Here is a 6,793-nt window from a genome sequence, read left to right as displayed (position 1 = left end):
CCCCACTCTCCCCCTGACCCTCACCGCTCCCCAGCCCTCTTCTCAGCCAGAGAGGCGATGGGGGGGGGGGGCGGTGCGGTCCCAGAACAAGTTTCCTCTCATCCGCCATCATCTTGCCACCCTGACGACTTGGCCTGAGATCCGGCCTAGGCTGTACCCTGAGATCCGGCCTAGGCTGTACCCGTGTGTGGTTTTCCTGTGGACAAGGGGGCCGGTTCACCATTTCGGAAGAAACCCCTAGCCTTCCACTGCCGAGTCGCCAGCCTGGGAGGGGGGAGGGGGGAGGGGGGAGGGGAGGTCAGGCCCATTCATTCCGATGGGCCTGGCGTCAGGGCTTCATTCAAGTGCAGGAAGCTCTCTCCCATGGCCTCGGGCTTTTTTCCATTGAACGGCTTTCTTCAATTCCCCCACCCTTAGGCCGCAGTCCACCAAGGGCCGGGAGGCAGGGAGGGAAGATGTTGGGGCAGGGTGGCTGTCTGAGAAACTCGCCTCATCTGGGGCAGAAAGAGTGCCCCCCTCCTTTCTCTAACCCTACTAGACTGCTTGAGGATCACGGACGGTTTGGCTCATCGATGAGCCCTGCGTTATGGGCCCGGCAAGCAAACTCCTAACGGGCAACCCGCCGCTCTAGGCGTGTGTGGGTTTTTTGATCTTTCACCTTCAAGTTCGCACGACATCGGTCCGTGTCCCCCGCCCCGGCTTCCCATGGGAAATCCTCCGTCTCTTTCCACAGACTCACTGGCGACTTCACACAGTGCCTGCCTCCTCCTCCTTAGGAAGGAAGGAAGGAAGGAAGGAAGGAAGGAAGGAAGGAAGGAAGGAAGGGAGGGGCTGACCCCGTGGCCGAGCGGTTGAGTTTGCACGCTCCGCTTCAGCGGCCCGGGGCTTGGAAGGTTCGGATCCTGGGCTCGGACACGGCACCGCTCATCAAACCACGCTGAGGTGGCGTCCCACACGGCAGAACCAGAGGGACCCTCAAAGAGAATATAGAACTAGGTACTGGGGTGCTCTGGGGAGAAGAAGAAGAAGGAGGAGGAATAAAAAGAAAAGAAAAGATTGGCAATGAGCTCGGGTGCCAGTCTTTAAAAAAAAAAAAAAAAAAGAGGAAGAAAGATGGACAAACAGGAACGAATCCCACTGACGGCACCTCCAAATGGTGGGGGGCAGGGGGGTGGGGGGGGTGGGGAGTGGCATCATCGGGCCAAGGGTGACTCTAAGCGTGATCCCGCGGTTGTGTTATTTGACATTTTATCGAATCGATTTATTATTTTATTTTTGAGGAAGATGAGCCCTGAGCGAACATCTGCCACCAATCCTCCTCTGTCGGCCGAGGAAGACTGGCCCTGAGCTGACATCCGTGCCCATCCCCCTCTACTTTCCAGGTGGGACGCCTGCCACAGCGTGGCTCGCCAAGCGGTGCCGGGTCCTGCGCCCGGGATCCGGACCGGCGAACCCGGGGCCGGCGGAGCAGAACGTGCGAACTTCACCGCCGCGCCACCGGGCCGGCCCCCGGAGTTGTTTTGAAAATCCAGTAAGGGGCTGGCCCCGTGGCCGAGTGGTTAAGTTCGCGCGCTCCGCTGCAGGCAGCCCAGTGTTTCATCGGTTCGTTCGGATCCCGGGCGCGGACACGGCACTGCTCATCAAACCACGCTGAGGCGGCGTCCCACATACCACCGCTAGAAGGACCCACCGCGAAGAACACACAACTACGTACCGGGGGGCTTTGGGGAGAAAAAGGAAAGACAAAAAATAAAATCTTCCAAACTCCAATAAAACTTTGAGTGAAGACGACGAGGAGGATGCGAAACGTATCTCACGCCTCCGAGCCGAGCCGTCCGTTTAGGTTTAGGAAGGGGGACGAGGACCCTTTGTAAGCGACATCCCTTTTTAAGCACCATTCTAAACCACAGAACAGAACTCCCTCTCCTCGACCCGGAGCGAGGAGGTTCCTGGGTGTGTCAGAGAGGGTCACGTCCTCTGCAGCACGAACGAACCGCCAGGGTTCGGCCACGGGAAAGAATTTCTTCCTCTCCAGGGGGACTAAAAGTCACCGACGGCAGCGGGCGTAGGTGCTATCCTTCCCGTCCAGGAAAGGCAGGGAGAACTTCAGCCGTGAAGAGAAGGAGGTCTTCCTCACTCCCCGTTTTGGGAGGGCCCCTTTGGCAGGGGAGTTTTGTCTCCTGATTTCAAGTCAGGAAGAAAAGGGAGAGAGAGAGAGAGAGAGAGAGAGAGAGAGAGAGAGAGAGTGTGTGTCCTTCTCGTGCCAGGTCGGTCTGAGGGGGACCTCCTCTGGTTTCCTCCCTTCCCAGGGAACGCCGTTCGCTCCTTCTTCTAGAAAAAGCTCCCAAAGCACCACCGCCCAGGATGGTCGACCTACGCCCATCGTCCCTCCTTTCCCAATCATTTCTACCGCGACAGAGGGACAGAGGCCCCTGCCCCATCCCCATCCCCACCCCCACCCCCATCGCCTGCCTCCTTGATGGCCAAAGGAGCTGCCTCTGAGAATGGAACGGGGCTTGGAAACCTTCTAGAGGGGTGACTCTCACCTGCCTGCCTGCTGGGAAAAGCACCACGCTGTCCATCGGACTGCTCTTTTGGGCAAACGTAGGCGTGCCACATAGCGATCGACAGCTATGGCGGGGGGGGGGGGCGGGGTGGCGTGGTGGTGCCCAGGATCCACGACACGTGACGGCTGCGGAGCACGACAGCCCTAAGACCTTGAGGGAGACGGGGTGGCGCGTGAATCCTTTCGGAACGAGAACGACAGGAAACGCTGACGGGGACGTGTTCTCCTCTCGAGAACACACCAACGCCTCGCACGGTGTCTGACCCGGGGTGCCTCTGACTTTTGTCATCAGAGACGATCCTCTCGACCGCCCCTCACGCTTTGGGGAAAAGGGGAGAGGGACTCGGTAGCACGGGAAAAGCCATCCATCCGCCCTTCCTTTCCGTCTTCACGGCTCCTTCTCGTGGAAAACGAGGAAGCCGTCCGGAGGAACGGAACACTGACCCGGGCCAAAGCGTGGCCCAGCCTGAGCCTCCAAAACCTTCTGCTAAGTGAGAGGTGCCAGACATCCAAGGCGACCTACGTTGCGATTCCACACAGAGGAGAGAGCTAGAACGGTCCAACCCTAGAGGGCGACAGCAGATGGCGGCGGCGGCGGCGGCGGCAGCGGTGGTGGTGATCGTGGTGGGGCAGATCCGGGAGTGGGGCCGTTTTTTCTTTCGGGGGGAGGGGATGGAAACGGAAACCTTCTGGAAATAGATAGCCATGACGGATGCGCCACCTTGGGGAGAGAGACTCCCGAAGGCCACTGGCTTGTGCCCCGTGGAAAGGATGGATTCGGTGGGATGGGAATTCTACCTCCGTGTAGAGCGTGTGGTAAACCACGAGGTAGGTGGGTGGGTGGGTGGGTGGGTGGCCTCCCTGCCTCGCCTCCACCTAGACGTCCACACACAGAGACCGACGAGGGAGGGAGGGAGGGAGGGAGGGAGGGAGGGAGGGAGGGAGGGAGGGAGACAAGACGGACAGAGGCCGAGGCCGAGGCCGAGGCAGTGAGCGAGTAAGTGATCGACCCTGGCCATAGGGATTCCTCAGAGGGCGTCTCTTGGCTCCCCAAACGAAGAATGTGTGTGGAGATCGAGAAAGATCACCGACCTAGGAGAACCAGCAAGACTTCCTCACCCGCCAGAGAGCCGCTGGGCCCCTGCCGTCCCTGCCACCGCCACCCCTACCCCTCGCCTTTGGCAGCGACGCCAACGAAAGGCAGGCAGACGAGTGGGAGAGTCGTGTGGTGGTGTCCCCCAAGGAAGGTGGGTCCATGCCGACGAGCGGTCGTCGGCGTGTGGAAAAGCCAGAGGCGGGCTGACTAGAAGGAGGGCGTCCTGGAGGAAGGGACCAGGGTGTGAGGGAGAGAGGCCTGTTCCTCTTCCCCTGTCGGCCCCAAGTCAGGGGCCCAAAGGAGGAAAGCTGTCCGTTCCTTTCCGACTCGGACGGTTCGGGCGGAACCGACCGATCCCCGCGGCAGCGCAGTCGGGGCTTTCTGGACCAGAACCCCTCTCTCTGTCGCCTTTCGACCACACGCACGCTTTAGAGGCCAAGGGAAAATGGATCGGGTCTCTCTGTCTCTCTCCCTAGAAAACAAGGGGCCGGGGGCCGAGCCCGTGGACGAGCGGTCAAGTATGCGCCCCCCACCCCGGCCCCCGGCTTCGACGGCCCAGGTTTTCACCGGTTCGGATCCTGGGCGCAGCCCCAGACCCAGCATCGCCCTTCAAGCCACGCCGAGGCGGCGTCCCACATAGCAGAAACGCGAAAGACCTACCACTGGAACCTACAACTATGGACGGGACGGGACGGGGCGGGGCGGGGCGGGGCGGGGCGGGGGTGGGGGGGGCGGCTTTGGGGAGCAGGAAGAAAGAAAAAATAAAAGAAACACAAGGACGGTCATCGCGATAGTTCTTTCCACTTCCATCCATATGTTAACAGGACCCAAGTTTCCCGACCTCCATTTGGATGTATGTTAACTAAATGGAGAAGCTATTCAAAGGACTCCTCTAAAGAAGTCCACGTTCTTCTTTCTAAATGATAATGAAAATCATTGTCACCACCGCTCTTCCGACCCTCCATGTCCAGACGGCCTCCCGCCCCTCCCCTATCCCCAACTCCCACCCCGCCCCGCGCCGACCCCCGACCCCGGCATTCTCCACGCCCACCTTTCCCTCTCCACTCCTACCCCCCCGTCCCCCGCCGCCCGGGACACCGCACCCCGCGCCCCCCCCCCCCAATCCAGGCCGGGCCACCTGGTCGACCTCCTCGAACACTATATAAGAGGATGCCGGGCAGCAGGTGGCGCCCGACAAGCGGCCTCCTCACAGGCCGGACGGATCAGCCTCGCGGGGGCGGGCGATGGGGAGGCGTTCGTCCAGGTCAGGTCAGGTCGGGGGAGGGAGGATGCCGCGCCGGCCGGCCTGGTGCGTGGCCTGGTCCCGATCCACCCCGCGTCTCGTTTCTCGGGCCGGGACGAGTACAGCCGGGGAGGCCGACTCGGTCACGGAAAGCGGCCTTGGGGAGGTTTTGGCGAACGTCCCTGTCCCAGGGCCGTCTGCCGACTAGGGGACGGAGTCCTCCTCCATGCTCCTTCTCGCCCCCAGTCGGGCGGGTTGTGGGTCGCGCGGTCGACTTGTCCATTTCCCCGGAGGCATCCTGCCTGCCGGGGCTCCCTCCCTCGGGCCGGTGCGAGCGGTCTTCGGGCGGCCCGGGAATTTGGGCCGCAGCGAACGAACGAACGAAGCCCGTCCCTCCTGCGTCGGCACCGATGAGACACAGCCCTGGTGGATGGAGCCGCTTTCCTCGGGTTTCCTTTTGCTTTCGGCCGCTGCTGCCACCAAACCTCCCTAAACGATAGGAATGAAAACGGGAACCGTTGGCATAATAAAAGCGTTTTGGTTGGCGTGTTTCTTGGCTTTTGGGGACTCGAGAGGTATGATGGATGATCTCCGATTGACGTTTGGAAGGTCTATTTCATCCCAGTCGCACGAACCCCGAAAACGTGGCGGCTGGACGAGGGAGGGAGGGAGGGAGGGAGGGAGGGAGGGAGGGAGGCCAACCACGGGATTTCCGCACGACCAGCTGATGGACACGAGCGCCCCGTGAGCCGGGCGGAGGGCAGCCGCCCGGGTCTCGCAGCTACGTGCCCGCGGAACCCTCGGGACTGCGAGAAGCCGGAGCGACCCGCAGCCATGTGGCGCTCGGCGCGGACATCTGGTCGACCCGCGCGCCACGGGACCCGGGGCCCGAGTCCGGGCCGGGCCGCCGGTCGACCCGGCAGGGCGGCTGCCCCGGGGGCCTCGCGGCTGCTCGTCCGCAGCCTCCAGGGAGCCCTCGGGGCTCCGAGAAGGCCGAGCGCCCCGCGGCCCCACGGCCCCGCGGCGCTCGGTGCGGACATCTGGTCGACCCGCTCCCCCCCCCCCCCCCGAGACACGGGGGTCGGGTCGCCGGTCGACCCGGCAGGGCGGCGGCCACGGCGGCCTCGCCGCTGCTCGTCCGCCGGGTCGCCGGAGCCCTCGAGCCTCCGAGAAGGCCGAGCGCCCTGCGGTCCCGCGGCGCTCGGCGCGGACATCTGGTCGACCCGCGCGCCGCCGGACCCCGTGGCTACGAGTCCGCGGGGCCTTCGGAGCCGACAGAGGGCCGGGAGCGCACCCAGAGCACCCAGAGCACCCAGAGCCCCGGGACCCGGCCCCGAGCGCCGCGGACATCTGGTCGACCCGCGCGCCCCAGTCCGGGGACCAAGTCCGGGCCGGACAGCTGGTCGACCCGGCAGGGCGTCGGCCACCTGGGAGCCGCACCCGCGAGTCCGCGGGGTCTCTGGAGCCGACGGAGGCCGGGGAGCCCACCCAGGCCGCCGAGAGCCCCGCGTCCCCGCGGCGCACGGCGCGGACATCTGGTCGACCCGCGCGCCGCCGGACCCCGTGGCTACCAGTCCGCGGGGCCTTCGGAGCCGACAGAGGCCCGGGAGCGCACCCAGAGCACCCAGAGCCCCGGGACCCGGCCCCGAGCGCCGCGGACATCTGGTCGACCCGCGCGCCCCAGTCCGGGGACCAAGTCCGGGCCGGACAGCTGGTCGACCCGGCAGGGCGGCGGCCCCGGCGGCCTCCAGGGAGCCCTCGGGGCTCCGAGAAGGCCGAGCGCCCCGCGGCCCCGCGGCCCCGCGGGGCGCTCGGTGCGGACATCTGGTCGACCCGCCCACCCCCCCGAGACCCGAGACCCGGGGGCCGGGTCGCCGGTCGACCCGGC

The sequence above is a fragment of the Equus asinus genome, unplaced genomic scaffold (assembly GCF_041296235.1).
Source record: "Equus asinus isolate D_3611 breed Donkey unplaced genomic scaffold, EquAss-T2T_v2 contig_285, whole genome shotgun sequence".
Taxonomy (NCBI): Eukaryota; Metazoa; Chordata; class Mammalia; order Perissodactyla; family Equidae; genus Equus; species Equus asinus.
This window is presented reverse-complemented; position numbering follows the sequence as displayed.